The sequence below is a fragment of the Schistocerca nitens genome, chromosome 2, assembly GCF_023898315.1.
Source record: "Schistocerca nitens isolate TAMUIC-IGC-003100 chromosome 2, iqSchNite1.1, whole genome shotgun sequence".
Lineage (NCBI taxonomy): Eukaryota > Metazoa > Arthropoda > Insecta > Orthoptera > Acrididae > Schistocerca > Schistocerca nitens.
In genome coordinates this window covers 473,737,765-473,755,106 of record NC_064615.1, presented here as the reverse complement: position 1 = coordinate 473,755,106, position 17,342 = coordinate 473,737,765, and the positions used below count along the sequence as shown (strand labels likewise).

The 17,342-nt window shown below is 42.4% G+C and overlaps 1 non-coding gene across 1 annotated transcript; it reads left to right on the top strand.

Annotated features, from left to right (window-relative positions):
* The first annotated feature begins 325 nt into the window (after positions 1-325).
* Trnas-gga (transfer RNA serine (anticodon GGA)) lies at positions 326-409 on the top strand. Its single transcript is given in 2 exon segments — positions 326-365; positions 375-409. It is a non-coding gene; the product is annotated as a tRNA-Ser (tRNA).
* The last annotated feature ends 16,933 nt before the right edge of the window (positions 410-17,342 follow it).

Here is a 17,342-nt window from a genome sequence, read left to right as displayed (position 1 = left end):
TTGGGGGTCGATGAACCCAGTAGCTGTGACCAGTTGTCACTTGAGAAGGAACCCGACGATAATAGTAAAAATGGTTTAGCTGTAACTAGTGTTATGCCCGGTCTGGAGGCACAGAATCGCTCAGACTACAGTAATTTGGGTCATGTTCAGCAAACTAAATGTAATGAAGTCGTGCGGTGTTTCGATTTGAAATTAATAGACCGACTGGAAAAGGCAGCTGAAAATATAATTCAGGAAACCTCTACACACTGTGACCTAAATGTAATGAAGACAGATGTCGATCACTTTAGTTGGAGACAAATCCAAAAGGAACTATTGGAGGCCGGCCGGAGTGGCCGAGCGGTTAAAGGCGCTATAGTCTGGAACCACACGACCACTACGGTCGCAGGTTCGAATCCTGCCTCGGGCATGGATGTGTGTGATGTCCTAAGGTTAGTAAGGTTTAAGTAGTTCTAAGTTTTAGGGGACTTATGACCACAGCAGTTGAGTCCCATAGTGCTCAGAGCCATTTGAACCATTTTTGAACTATTGGAAGAATTTGAGGAACCACCTGTACAACCTAGAATAAGCCACCCTATAATAATAGTGAATATGTTGGGTATCAATATACGTTGTCTCTTAGACAGTGGAAGTGACGTGAGTGCGATATCTCAGTCCTTCTTTGATGCATTACCTGGTAAAGACAAACTTACAGTAATGAGGGTATCAGGACTAAGAATAATTGGTGGTACTGGCAAGGTGTCAAAAACGGTAAAGCAAGAAGCTTTACTGCCCTTTAACATTAATGGTAATTTAATTGATCATCCATGTTTAATTGTAAACAATCTCAGTATTGAGGTGTTAATTGGCATAGATTTCTTGTCGAAATATCAGAGTGTTGTTGACTTTGAAAGAAGCCAGTTAAAGATGGTCTTGCCAATAACCGGAGTAATTACAGTACCTTTTAGTGATAAACATGTAGTAGCTAATGATGAAACTTGGGAGCTGCCCATACGAGTTCTGAAAAATAGGAGCTATTGGGACGAAGATGTTAATCTTAGTAGAAGTAAGCTAAACACAGAAGAAGAAGAAGCAATTATTTTGGACAAAATAGAAGCTAAATTGCAGGAAATCGATAAAATTTCAGCTAATCAGAAGGAAGAACTGAGACAGGTTCTAAAAAGGCATCATAAAGTATTTTCAGATCGACGTGGCGTGGTCAGAGGTTATGAAAGTATGCTGTAGGGAGGAGGTTGTTCTATAACCTCTACACAGTGTGGCAGCTGTGCAGTCCCAGCTGTGTGAGATCTTCTTTCCCATTTCAGGTCTCACTCAATCTTCATCTTTTCTGTCCCCAAAAATTTTGACCTCTTCTTTCCTACACAAAGTTTTCTGGTATGGTTATCAAGTCAGCATTAAGCTAATGAATACTGTAGGGAGGAGGTTGTTCTGCAACCTCTACACATTGTGGCAGCTGTGCAGTCCCAGCTGTGTGAGATCTTCTTTCCTTTTCAGATCTCACTCATTCTTCATCTTTCCTATCCACTAAAGTTTCGACTCCTTCTTTGTAATACAAAAATTTTCCGTCATGGCTATCAAGCCATGAGTTCTGGAACCATTCTATCCACCGATTAGTGAAGAAAAATACCTGATGTGACAAACATAACAGTGACATAAACAATAGAGAAGTATGATGTAATTAAGATAAAATGTATTTGAGTAACAAATATGTATAGAACCCTGGTACTATTGTAAGTACAAAGTGTTGTTTTATTGCAAATGGTCCCACAATAATATTTTAAAAAGATGTACAATTTCGTGTTCAAGCAGGATCTGAAGTGGCAGTGAAACCTAGTGTACGCATTAGAGCTAACTAATTAATAGTAAAAGAGATTGCTTAGTGTTATGAAAAAATATCCAGATAACTTGTAAGAATAAACTCACCTTGTGTAGCAAGGAATGGCAGTGTAATAGAATTGAACAGTGTTTGTGGTTGAGACGTGAAGGACACGTCTTTGAAGTATTTATAAGGTTGGAGCTGGCCATTATTTTGGTGTAGTGTGTGACAGGACACACCTACACGTAATGAGGTTATGAGTTGGAGGCGTGAATGCGACCATAGGTACCCTTATGTTAGATGAGACAGAGAAGCTCATGGTGTCCTATAGGTTTAAGCAATTTAGCATTACGCTCGTCCATAATTACTTAATGCATTGTAGTGGTAGATCGAGAGAGACTACCTGTGGTTTCAGCGTCCAATCGAGTGGAAATGGATTGCCACGTGAGCAAACTGATCAGCTGCAATACACTATGGATATGAAATAAATGTGCTATCCTGTGCTTTAAATTTTAATGGAGTGAGTATTACTTAAGTTCCTACACTAGCAAAGTAAGTAAGTACATAATGGCAGACGTGAAATATTATGTATAGCTCAGCATAGATACACTTCGATGAAGTAAGTACACAATTGCAGATGTGGAACTGACACAACAGCAGAGGACCAATAAGTGGATTTTGTAGTCAATTAAACGTAGTGTGTTTTGAACACTCAGAACTGTACTATTACCAAAAGTTACTCACATATACAAAGAAGTTGAGAAAACTACTAATCAAATATACTCATACTATCTCTAAGAATAAGGTAATCGAAGATGAGTCAGCTAAGTGAATACAATACAAATGTATCAGGAATGTACCGAGCATTGGTTCAGTGTTCCGGCCCAGAAATGATAAATTGAGATTAAATATGATTTATGATTGTATGCCTTGAGCATAAAATTTTCTCTAGTACGTGACTAACGGCGTTTTGAGCCATTTGTTTACCGATTTTATGACAATTAAGTAACCGTGAGAGTAAAATTGAAAAAGTTCTGTTAACTTTGTTCCAGCAACATATTAAAGGATAAAATGTATATATCCACATTTCATTGTAACCCACCCTTAGATAATAAGTGAACAGAGTCTGAGGTACTCTTTTTGTTTGTTCTACAGGACAAACCAGATAATGGCAGCCAAGTAGCTGCGTGAAAGCGTGGAGTGACTTGGACACAACTCACAGTGACCCGTCCCCTTTCCCCATGTAATTTAAAGTGAACGTGAAGGACGCACACCATAGCAACTTCCCCTCCTCTACCCTTGTGAATGGAAGTGTAGGACGCCAGCCAAAGCGACTACAACCACGTGTGTAAAAATTATTTGAAAAATTTTCTTTCAGGTTTAGAAAAGACTGCTAAGATATAATCATCTGTTTATGTATCTTGCATAACTTTTAATTTCTTTGAATTTGTGTATGTAAGCATGTATTTACTGGATTTAAGATTTTCATAATTTTACATATTTTTATGTGTTTGTTTGCCTAAGGCAATATGTATGCCCAAGTGTTTCCTTGACTTTGCTTAAATTTTGAGTAATAATGTTGCTTAAGAGGCAGTGAACATGCCCACAATTTAAATAATTAATGTAGATAATCAGTTTTCTTTTAATGTTTCTACATGTTTACAGTTCAATTTTAATTTTTCATAGGAAGTTAAGCTGTACTCTTGCTTCCCATTATGTAATTAATTTTTTTTTCGTTCATTAACATTCAAAAACAAAAAAATTTAAGTAGAGGGTGATGTAGGGAAGCAGCCTACTCACGCCATAGTAAATTCACATCAGTCTTTCCATTGTGTGCCAGCCAGTCTGCTGTAACTAGCTCTGACGTCATAAATGTTGCGCAATACTTTAAAAATCAAATAAATAACCTAAAATTTTTCTAGCATGTCAGGAGTAATACTAAATTAATATATGTTGAATATCAGTTCGATAACTTTAGCCATTTTCGAAATTTGGACGTTTTTCTGTAAAAATCATTGGCGCAACAGAAAAGAGCTAGAGACTTCAAAATTTATAATTAGATTCCTTTTTCATAATTATTTAATAGAAACAGTCTTCTGGATCTCACAATTTAAGATTTTAGTTGAAATTCAATATTTTCTGCTTTTTGTCTTAAAACTTAAGGAAGCAAGATAGATTAAGTAGGCTAATAAATAAGGCTATGATGTTTATATTTAAGTAGGTTGGAGATCCGCTATAACTATGAAGATGTGAGAAGTTTCATTTGAATACCTATAAAACTATAGCGATAGCGTATCTCCAAAGGGCCAGTTCAGAGCTCGTCTACTGCGTGCAATGTAATTAAATTAATTCTCTCACCCAAAATATTTAACTTAGCCACGTCAAAATTTTATTATCAATACTTAACTGCGTGCTGAATGCACATTTAAATTGAGAGCTTCATCGGCCATCAGCAAGAGAAGCTATGATTTATTCGGTAACTTAATGTGGTGCTTTACTAGCCCAGTGGCTAGTCGGGAGAGCCGATTTGATCAGGCGTTCCCTTAGCCGTCCGCACCGCGGCTTTATACGAGGGCGGTTCAGAAAGTAACCTCCGATTGGTCACAGTGCGGGTTGTGGGGGGAGTAGCGACGCCATCTGTGCGTTCACGCACTCAACAGGTCAGTCGGCATCAAGCTGTGGTCGAGTGAACGTCGTACGCTAGTTTAGTTTTTGTGGCAGTTTGAAATGTGTGCTGCAATACAAAACCCCGCCAAATGTGAAGTGCTTGCTGTCATAAGGGTTTTTACAGCCAAAGGATATTCTGCAGCAGCTATTCATCGTGAGCTTTGTGCCGTGTACGGACCAAGAGTTATGAGTGAAGGAGTTGTCCGTGAATGGGTACGTTTATTTAAAAGTGGACGAGAAAACGTTCATGATGAAGAGAGGAGTAGTAGACCATCATTGGTGACTGACGAACTTGTTCAGACAGTTGATGCAAAAGTTCGTGAAAATCGACGTTTCTCAGTGTCGGAGTTGTCTACTGGTTTTCCACAGATTTCTAAGACTCTCTTGTACGAGATAGTGACAGCAAGATTGGGTTACCGTAAGTTCTGTGCACGATGGTGCCCAAAATTTTTACCGACCACCACAAAACTCAAAGAATGGCCTCTGCATTAGACTTTCTGTCACGTTATGAGGACGAAGGAGAACCATTGTTAAACAAAATCGTGACCGGTGACGAAACCTGGATTAAGTACGTGAACCCTGAGACAAAAGAACAATCAAAGATGTGGGCACATTCAAATTCGTCTACCAAACCAAGAAAAGCCTCGCAAGATTTTTCTGCCAGAAAACTGATGGCAACGGTGTTTTGGGATGCCAAAGGGGTGTTGTTGGTTGAATTCATGGAACGTGGTACGACCATTAATCAAGACGTGTACTGTGAAACAATAAAAAAGTTACGACGGGCTATACAGAACAAACGCCGTGGTATGCTGACTTCCGGTATCGTTTTTTTGCACGATAACGCCCGTTCTCACTCTGCTCGCAGAACAACGGCCCTTCTTGAGTCCTTCAAGTGGGACGCTATCAACCATCCGCCTTACAGCCCAGACCTGGCGCCAAGTGATTATCACCTCTTCATGCATTTGAAGAAATGGCTCGGGTCACAGCGGTTTGATGACGACGAAGAGCTCAAAGATGCGGTCACAGGCTGGCTCCAGGCACAAGCAGGTGATTTTTATGCAGAAGGAATTTCAAAGCTTGTGAAGAGATACAATAAGTGCCTTAATCGGTATGGAGACTATGTAGAAAAATAGTGCAAAGATGTAGTTGTAAGATGTATATATTTAAATATTTTTATTTAACTTGGTGTATTTTTTTAAATCAACCGGAGGTTACTTTCTGAACGGCCCTCGTATATATACTCCTGGAAATGGAAAAAAGAACACATTGACACCGGTGTGTCAGACCCACCATACTTGCTCCGGACACTGCGAGAGGGCTGTACAAGCAATGATCACACGCACGGCACAGCGGACACACCAGGACCCGCGGTGTTGGCCGTCGAATGGCGCTAGCTGCGCAGCATTTGTGCACCGCCGCCGTCAGTGTCAGCCAATTTGCCGTGGCATACGGAGCTCCATCGCAGTCTTTAACACTGGTAGCATGCCGCGACAGCGTGGACGTGAACCGTATGTGCAGTTGACGGACTTTGAGCGAGGGCGTATAGTGGGCATGCGGGAGGCCGGGTGGACGTACCGCCGAATTGCTCAACACGTGGGGCGTGAGGTCTCCACAGTACATCGATGTTGTCGCCAGTGGTCGGCGGAAGGTGCACGTGCCCGTCGACCTGGGACCGGACCGCAGCAACGCACGGATGCACGCCAAGACCGTACGATCCTACGCAGTGCCGTAGGGGACCGCACCGCCACTTCCCAGCAAATTAGGGACACTGTTGCTCCTGGGGTATCGGCGAGGACCATTCGCAACCGTCTCCATGAAGCTGGGCTACGGTCCCGCACACCGTTAGGCCGTCTTCCGCTCACGCCCCAACATCGTGCAGCCCGCCTCCAGTGGTGTCGCGACAGGCGTGAATGGAGGGACGAATGGAGACGTGTCGTCTTCAGCGATGAGAGTCGCATCTGCCTTGGTGCCAATGATGGTCGTATGCGTGTTTGGCGCCGTGCAGGTGAGCGCCACAATCAGGACTGCATACGACCGAGGCACACAGGGCCAACACCCGGCATCATGGTGTGGGGAGCGATCTCCTACACTGGCCGTACACCACTGGTGATCGTCGAGGGGACACTGAATAGTGCACGGTACATCCAAACCGTCATCGAACCCATCGTTCTACCATTCCTAGACCGGCAAGGGGACTTGCTGTTCCAACAGGACAATGCACGCCCGCATGTATCCCGTGCCACCCAACGTGCTCTAGAAGGTGTAAGTCAACTACCCTGGCCAGCAAGATCTCCGGATCTGTCCCCCATTGAGCATGTTTGGGACTGGATGAAGCGTCGTCTCACGCGGTCTGCACGTCCAGCACGAACGCTGGTCCTACTGAGGCGCCAGGTGTAAATGGCATGGCAAGCCGTTCCACAGGACTACATCCAGCATCTCTACGATCGTCTCCATGGGAGAATAGCAGCCTGCATTGCTGCGAAAGGTGGATATACACTGTACTAGTGCCGACATTGTGCATGCTCTGTTGCCTGTGTCTATGTGCCTGTGGTTCTGTCAGTGTGATGATGTGATGTATCTGACCCCAGGAATGTGTCAATAAAGCTTCCCCTTCCTGGGACAATGAATTCACGGTGTTCTTATTTCAATTTACAGGAGTGTAGATCTCCCAACTGTGTCTTAAATTGATTGAACTATGAACTAATTTTACCTTGTGTGTGTACTGTCTCCATTTTATTGAATTTCCTTTCTTTAGTGAGACAGACTGAATGAGGTATTCCTGAGAATATCGTCTGGCCTTTCGGTAAGCTTCACTGTGCTGCATTTATTTCTCATCTTTATTTCAATAACGCTACAACGCTGTTTGCGATCGCATATAAGCAGAACAGATGCGATGTAACAGGAATTATTTTATTAGTTCAGGCACGTGTGACATGTATGTAGGCTGCTAGCCAAATAGATGCTTGTGATGTACCCTTGTAACTCTAGCACGTTTAAATTATCCATGTAGTACCATAAGATCCGTCATTTCCACTTTAACATGTCAGACAATGGGACACGCAATGATCCGTTCATCATAGGCAGTCCCACACACTGGTGATTAGTTTGAGTTGTTGTAGAAATTATGACGTTTCTTGTGTTTAACGCATAAAGAACTTAAAAGCTAATCTTTATGTATGTGGCTGCATTCCTGCAAATAAAAATTGAGTTGATTTCCCCTCCGCTGTTTGATTAAAAGCTTAATGGCAACATTCCCCTTCCTTGACAATGTAATGTGCATTCATATATGGAAAGACTTCTAATCAAAGTTAATATTCCTTTACAAATGCTTACCTGAATAGTGCTCAAGGAGGAATTGACATGTGTCTCCAGTTCTTGCAACTTTGATGAGGTTTGCAATTGGTCCAGCGTGAAACTGCCACACTATTAACCACGACAAAAACGCTACAGAAATCTCGTCTGCCATTCGTAATAGCTTACATCATACGGAAACTGCTTCTGATAGGGTGTATGCTAGTAAAATGCATCCTGAAGATGATTGTCAGGCTAAAATGGCTCTGGGCTGGGCACCACCCATCCGAAGGAAGTCTTCCAGAGATGCAACCTTAAATCACTCCAGACTTGGGACACAATAAACTGAAATTGGAAGGTATTGGAACAGATACGTTCTTCGACTCCAGTAAAAGTGAATAGTGATTAAGGTTTAATTACTCCTCAGAAAACTGAAGTTGCATAATTAATTTTTTGTTCATTTGCAGTCATGATACAAATTGAAATTCCCACATTACACTACCGTAACATGTCACAGGATAGCAGAGGAAGAGGCTTTAAGTGAAACACGCACGAGCATACTGCTACAAAATTTTAGTATCCAACAGTGATTCGGAATCTTCACCCAGCCTGTGGTATCAGTTCAGACTTCATAGCACGCTTGCAGCTGGCTCACATGGAGGGCGTCGCCACGTCGGGCGTATCAAAGTGGCAAATGGACTGTACGCTGACGCGAGAGCGCCTTTGGTTCAAATGGCTCTGAGCACTATGGGACTTAACATCTAAGGTCATCAGTCCCCTAGAACTTAGAACTACTTAAACCTAACTAACCTAAGCACATCACACACATCCATGCCCGAGGTAGGATTCGAACCTGCGACCGTAGCAGTCGCGCTATTCCGGACTGAAGCGCCTAGAACCGCTCGGCCACAAGGCCGGCAGTGCGCCTTTGAATACCGCTACTCTACACTTGTCCCTCATTATTCCGTGAAGTCCACCCCCATAGACGCGTGGTCAGCGTCACGGATGGCCGTCCTACGGGCCCGGGTTCGATTCCTGGCTGGGTTGGGGATTTTCTCCGCTCAGCGACTGGGTGTTGTGTTGTCTTCATCATCATTTCATCCCCATCCGGGGCGCAGATCACCCAATGTGGCGACGAATGTAATAAGACCTGCTCCACGGCGGCCGGACCTGCACCGCAAGGAGCATCCCGGCCAATGACGCCAAACGCTCATTTCCATTTCCAATCGGTGAAGCCTTCGGTAGCGTCATTTAAAGTAGAATGATTGACTTCGCCTGTCTTAACGTTTGCAATTCTCACCGCTCCTGCAGACAGTTTTGCGCGCGATTTCAGCGACTTTCGCTGCTCTCTGGACTTTTCTTGTCGTTAGTCATTAACTTTGTGAACTCTGTCGCCACTGACCACAAAATCCGGCTGTTTGTTTCCTCACCAACAGTGTGAGTGATCGTAGAATGTGTTCTACCTACACATGGTAAGATAGATAAAACATGTGCGTTTGGTTCACAAATAAGTGAAGTGCAGGAGGTATTCAGTCGGGAATGCTTTTTGCAGTCGCTAAAGTGTAAAGAAGAGAAGAAGAGGGCTCAAAATGTGCAACTGCGTTGCTAGTGATTTGCTTTATCCCAAAGCTCTGGCCTGGAGCTAGTTTGTGACTGATGGCATGGCTGCAGAGTGCAGTTTGCGGCGACCTTTGTGCGGACTAATGGCAGACAGCGCCGCAGCCTCATGGCGGACACGGCGCGGGCGTTTGCCGCCCCGGCGGTGTCTCGCCGGCGGACACCTGTCCCACTGACTGACACCGGCCGTTAATCTCCCGGCGAGCCTCCCGAAGCCGTTGCATTGTGCATAACTGCGAACCAGCCGGCGCAACGGCGCACGGGGGACGACGGACAGCTAGGCAGTTTAAATTTCACTGAGCGGGAGGGCACGAAAGTCGCTTCAGCTGCCAGCAGAGTTACACGTCGTCACAGAGACGGCAAAAGTACAGTGCAATTTTCCAATTCTTGTTCAAGGTATTACACAGCCACAAATGGGACAGTGGGCTAGTCTGGGTCGTTCGTGACATTTTAAGCACATCAGTCTTCTCAAAATTCTAGTTGAGGCTAATACTTACTCGTAGACCGGAAAATCATGAGTATCACGTTCTTTTCGTATAATAATGAGGTATTGCATGTACTTCGAGACAGCGATGAAACTGTCTTCTGTGGGTCACAAGTGATTAGAGAAACTGTAAAAAAATAGGTTCCTTGAACTGGAATATACGATTTAAGATAATCTAAAATCACAACATCTACATTTAAATACATATTTATACCTTAAAATTTGAGAAATGCGCTATTGTAACGACGATCTGCAGCGGATAGGCACTTGGTGCAGGGAGTGGCAACTGACCCTTAACATAGACAAATATAATGTATTGCGAATACATAGCCGAAGTGGCCGCGCGGTTCTGGCGCTGCAGTCTGGAACCGCGAGACCGCTACGGTCGCAGGTTCGAATCCTGCCTCGGGCATGGATGTGTGTGCTGTCCTTAGGTTAGTTAGGTTTAACTAGTTCTAAGTTCTAGGGGACTAATGACCTCAGCAGTTGAGTCCCATAGTGCTCAGAGCCATTTTTTTGCGAATACATAGAAAGAAGAATCCTTTGTTGTATGATTATATGATAGCGGAACAAACACTGGTAGCAGTTACTTCTGTAAAATACCTGGGAGTATGCGTGCGGAACGATTTGAAGTGGAATGATCATATAAAATTAATTGTTGGTAAGGCGGGTACCAGGTTGAGATTCATTAGGAGAGTCCTTAGAAAATGTAGTCCACTAACGAAGGAGGTGGCTTACAAAACACTCGTTCGACCTATACTTGAGTATTGCTCAGCAGTGTGGGATCCGTACCAGGTCGGGTTGACGGAGGAGATAGAGAAGATCTAAAGAAGAGCGGCGTGTTTCGTCACAGGGTTATTTGGTAAGCGTGACAGCGTTACGGAGATGTTTAGCAAACTCAAGTGGCAGACTCTGCAAGAGAGGCGCTCTGCATCGTGGTGTAGCTTGCTGTCCAGGTTTCGTGAGGGTGTGTTTCTGGATGAGGTATCGAATATATTGCTTCCCCCTACTTGTACCTCCCGAGGAGATCACGAATGTAAAATTAGAGAGATTCGAGCGCGCACGGAGGCTTTCCGGCAGTCGTTCTTCCCGCGAACCATACGCGACTGGAACAGGAAAGGGAGGTAATGACAGTGGCACGTAAAGTGCCCTCCGCCACACACCGTTGGGTGGCTTGCGGAGTATAAATGTAGATGTAGATGTAGACATGCGGAAGGCAGATACTGAGTGATTTCTACAATAACTGAATACAGATATTGCCAGTACATGCGTAAAGAGTGTCGAATAATTTCCTATATATCTGTTACGGAAATAAGAAACCACACGCCACTATTTTCAGTTACACAAGAGCTATCTGCATAAAAAGTCGACTAAGTGCGAGTAAGACTCCTGAACGAGAGTTCCGAAGAAACTTGATTACAGACAGCTCATCCATCCCAAGAATCGATAATCTTGACGTTTTCTGTGCCTTATCGATATTGAAACTGGCAAGGAATTGGTCCCAGGAATACAAAAACTTTCGAGAATGACGAAACAATATTTTTTTTCGTGTAATACAATTGCTAGTTAACAATTTTCCGAAATCTTCCTTTACTTGTACTGTGAAAACATGCTTCTTGCCAAACCTCATGGTTCCAGGTAACGGGAAGTACCCAATAGCTTTTGATGAGTAAATTTGCGAGTACCAAACTATGTGACTAGACGGCCGTATCTTCTGATTACGTTGTCCTAGAAGTTTTAATATTTACATCGCCGAGGAGCAATAGATCTCACTATGCGACATAGATCTGAACTTGATATGTCCACCTGTTCCTGAGGAAAAGGGTCTGAAAAGACAGACAGACACTCGATAACAAACGTGAAAAATATTTTTTAGAGAGATACAATCACCAAATAAAAATTTTCCGATTTTTCCTTAACTTTTACTGTGAAACCTTGTCCTTTTCCAAATTTCATGGCTGTAGGTAACGGGAAGTACTCTATAGGTTTTGGTGAGTGAATTTCCTAATATCTAAATATGTGACACAAATGGCCGTATCGTCTGACTCCATTGACTCAGTACCCGTAGCTTAAATGTTTTACGCCTCCAAGGGATCATATATTTTAGCATGGTATATAAATATGAACTTGATACATCTACCTGTTCCTGAGAAAAACAGTTCTCAACAGTCGAACAGAACGACAGACAGACAGATCGACTGACAGACTACGAAGTGGTCCAGTAAGGGTTCCGTTTTCACCGCCTGAGGCACAGAACCCTAAAAATAAGAAATACAGTTTTGAATATCAACTGGCAATGTACTCAGCAGAGGATAAAATAAGAAACAATACAGGAATTGTTTAGCGCAAGCAAGCGCCTATAGGACTATAAATGCTTAGAACACAAGCGGCTGACACTGAACCGACTACTTAAAGAAATTTTGTTGATGATTTAACATACGATTTTTTGAGGTGGGCTGTTTTATAATCTAAACCTTTTGGTGAAGTACAATTAACAGTATGGATCTAATGATACGGAAATCTGTACGGCATGTGTTTATCGCGTTTCGCTGTAGACAACCACGTGGATAACTGCTACAATCCTACAGGGTGATTCAAAAAGAATACCACAACTTTAGGAATTTAAAATTCTGCAACGACAAAAGGCAGAGCTAAGCACTATCTGTCGGCGAATTAAGGGAGCTATAAAGTTTCATTTAGTTGTACATTTGTTCGCTTGAGGCGCTGTTGACTAGGCGTCAGCGTCAGTTGATGCTAAGATGGCGACCCCTCAACAGAAAGCTTTCTGTGTTATTGAGTACGGCAGAAGTGAATCGACGACAGTTGTTCAGCGTGCATTTCGAACGAACTATGGTGTTAAACCTCCTGATAGGTGGTGTATTAAACGTTGATATAAACAGTTTACAGAGAATGGGTGTTTGTGCAAAGGGATAAGTTCTGGACGGCCGAGAACGAGTGATGAAAATGTAGCACGCATCCAGCAAGCATTTGTTCGCAGCCCAGGAAAATCGACTCGCAGAGCTAGCAGAGAGCTGCAAATTCCACAATCAACTGTATGGAGAGTCCTACGAAAAAGGTTAGTTATGAAACCTTATCGTCTGAAATTGGTTGAAGCACTGTCTGCAGCTGATAAGATTAAAAGAATCGATTTCTGTGATTTTATCCTTGCTCAAATGGAAACAGATGAATCTTTCGTTTCAAAGATTGTGTTTAATGATGAAGCAACTTTCCACACTAACGGGAAAGTCAACCGTCACAATGTCTGTATATGGAGCACTGAGAATCCGCGGGAAACAACTCAGTATGAACGTGACTCGCCTAAGGTGAACGTTTTCTGTGCCATTTCAGCCAATAAAGTTTTTGGTCCCTTTTTCTTCGAAGGTGCTACTGTAACTGGACTACAGTATCTGGAGATGTTAGAGAATTGGCTGTTCCCTCAGCTCGAACAAGAAGCACAACAATTCATATTTCAGCAGGATGGAGCGCCACCACATTGGCACTTATCTGTCCGTAACTACCTGAACGTCAACTACCCGAGGCGATGGATCGGCCGCCAGGCAGCCCGTGACAGAGCACTTCATCACTGGCCTCCAAGAAGCCCTGATCTTACCCCCTGCGATTTTTTCTTATGGGGGTATGTTAAGGATATGGTGTTTCGGCCACCTCTCCCAGCCACCATTGATGATTTGAAACGAGAAATAACAGCAGCTATCCAAACTGTTACGCCTGATATGCTACAGAGAATGTGGAACGAGTTGGAGTATCGGGTTGATATTGCTCATGTGTCTGGAGGGGGCCATATTGAACATCACTGAACTTGTTTTTGAGTGAAAAAAAAAACCTTTTTAAATACTCTTTGTAATGATGTATAACAGAAGGTTATATTATGTTTCTTTCATTAAATACACATTTTTAAAGTTGTGGTATTCTTTTTGAATCACCCTGTACATTCACTTTCGTGAGGGGTTCGGTGTAAATCGCCATCTTACCGTTTAAGTCTTACATGCTGTTTGTCATTCATGTCGGACTAATCCTAAACTGATTTTTTCAGGTAAGGTCACGATCCGCTCCCATCCGTTTCTTCCTCCCTCTGAATGAGTGCTCCATCTGTAATAACCGTTGCCTTACATTCTCGCTGCTATTTATTGCCACCCTCTTTTATGTAACTCATTGTTTCTGGACCATACGTTGTTACCATCATCATACATTGTTGCTTATCATTCAACAAGCTAGCTTCATACCTTGTATTTTCTTTGTAACTCAACTACGCAAATTCGGAAATTTGCTCTGTCATCTGGGAATGGAGTAGCTACATTACTGTAAAACAATCCATTTGTAATGTTATCCACTTACAGCGTACATGTGCTGCAAAAAGTAAGACTACAGCATTCCTGACACTACAAATATAGGAGACTGCTAAAGTTCAGAGGAATAGCTCATCACTCCGTTCGCCACCTAATGCCTTCCCCATGCCATTGCCATGCCATCTTTGGTACGATCTCCTTGTGTAGCTGCTGCATTAGATAACTACGCATCAGTCACTGCCTGTATCGCAGACAGCCCGCAACCATTGGTTGAAGGGTAGTTTCAGTCTCCGGCTCCCAAAGTCACGCTCCCAACCATTTCCACTTCGTTATTGATCAGCTTTTCCGCGGTATTCGTTTGCTTTCGGCATTCTGTTCGCTTCTCCCCATTTCTGTACCCGCATTAGGACTTGGATCGTAGAATATATCTAACAGCTCGATATTACTGCCTCTCTAATCTCACTGGAGATCGCGAGCAGTTTCTCCTGTATAGCGGCTCGCTGTTTAAATGTAATGGGCACACGCTCCTCAGTTTATATCGGAGTGACGAAATATAAATTCGTCTCTTAAAATATTCCCGAGAATTTCCTTAAACTTTTCTCGCGTTCATCTTTTTTCACATTTTTCGTAAGAGATGGATATGTTAATGGCTTTCTGGCTCAGAAATGATTTCTCGATTTTAAAGTACATGGCATACGTCTCACATATTTACATATGACTCATACAGCACGGAATATCCATTTGGGTGGCAACAAGACGGATTATTGGAAACGTAGCCATTTGCTCATATGTTAACCACGTTGATACATGTCCTCAAACATACGCTTAACGAATAATGGTCTCCCGTTTCCTATGAAACAAAATAATCGCTCGTGTGCGTACAAGCAATCCGGTTGTATTGGCTGTGATGCTGCATGTCTCATGAACCGATGAATGTGCTTAGCCAATAATGTAAGGGGAGTACCTAGAATTTTCAATCGCCAAATGATCTGTTTTGTAGATTTATACTCTCAAATTAAAGTGTAATAGTTGACAACGCTTTGATGTGGAAGATTCTGCAGATATCGTTTCTCGTGTTAGTCTTTGTCTAGTGAAAGTCTGGATGCGTCCTCGTAGATATTTAATAATACATTACATGCAGAGGGAACCGAATGGCAGGCGTTCTCAACTCAGGACCAGAGTATACAGAAATTTTTTATGTGCATTTGATGTAAGACATAAATTTTTTCATTACACCTGCTGATAAATCACACTCTTGTAGACTGTTAGTATAAAACGAGTATCACAAAATGTTTGTTTATTATATTTAAATGTTAATGAACTTTATATTGGCTCCAATGACGCATATATGTATGCTGTTTGCTTCGTGAAGACTTGAGTATATCCAAGACTAAATGGTTCGATTTGTAGTATAGGCGATATGTTTCAGCCACCTAAGAATATAATATATTTCCTTCGACCAAATGCATGGAAATATTTATTACCTAACACGCCACATATTCAGAAAATTCTTCCCTTTTGTCGTATTTATCGTTTCTTATTTTTACATTCCCATTAGCATTCAGTAGGTAAATGGTATTATCAGCTAAGAGAAAATGGAAATTCTAAGGACCTGTTTTCTATGAGTTACTATTGTAGTGTACCTTTTCTCTTGATTGGAATTACAAGAGAACCTAGAGTGCTTTGAATTTCTGTGGAAACTCATATACATTTCCTTTCGTATTTCCACATTTCACAGTTTCGGACCTCGGTCTGTTTCATCGGCAGAAAGTCACTATGGCCGGTTCTTGAATATCCATTACAGGAGACAAATGCTCAACAATAATTATGTAGATTCAACAGTAGTAGATTAACCTCAATAGTATGTCGATGTACTTCATTTACACTAAAAGTCATGTAACCCACATCAGTGCATCGCCTATGACGTCACACTCCTTACAAACGACGTCCCACCCTTATCAGTGATGTCATCAGCATTGTCACTGACATCGTCATTATCATGACAAGCCACGCCCTCCTTCCCCCTCACCATTCTCACTTCTCCCTCCCCCTCACCCCTCCGGTCAAACACCTTGGATATTATTAAAATCAGCCAGTCAGACATTTGACCTCCATAAAAATTGTGCCAAGTTCAAATTTACGTGGTATTTCCGAAAACATGACGCAAGCTTCACTTAAATTGGCCTCATGTTCGAAGATATTTGTGAAAAATGGCGTTATCGACAAAGATATGTGCTTCTGAATTGACTGAATTGGCGCCATCTTTCTCTCTCTCTCTCTCTCTCTCTCTCTCTCTCTCTCTCTCTCTCTCACACACACACACACACACACACTCACACATACGCACACATACACACACACAATTATTAAATTGCAGAACGTTCCAACTCTGTAAATACTGTAAGGCATCATCATTAAGTTTAATATCACAAGTGTGTACAAAATATTTCCTCATACGCCTCAGCATTATCTGTGTTCTCTCTCGTTCCATCTATACCTTTTCACCTTCTAATTAAATTTCAACTTAAATGTGTCTGCACGCAATATCAAAAATTATGTACAATATTTCCTGATTTGCCTAATCATCAACATCTCTGTGATTTATACACCGCAGTGAATTACATATGCCGGCCGGTGTGGCCGAGCGGTTCTAGACGGTTCAGTCTGCAACCGCGCAACCGCTACGGTCGAATGTTCGAGTCCTGCCTCGGGTGTGTATGTGTGTGACGTCCTTAGGTTAGTTAGATTTAAATAGTTCTAAGTTCTAGGGGACTGATGACCACAGATGTTAAGTTCCATAGTGCTCAGAGCCATTTGAACCATATGAAATTACATATCTCTCTCTCTTTTCACCTCTGACTCTTCATTACATTGTATCTCATATGTGGGCCACACATGACATCAAACATGTATGTCCAATATTTTCACATCTCCCTCATAGTCATCTATGAATTACACTACAGAGGTAGTGAAAGAAAAAAAGATACCACGTAGAAACTACTGTATATATCACATTTACTATAAATTTATATTACAATAAATCACAGTGACTTTGGCTTACTATCACACACAGTGGGAGGAAAAGAAATTTAATCATCTTTCACATTTTTCAGATTACCATCAGAATACAGTAAAGTGTTACAACTTGAGTAAGATATCTCCG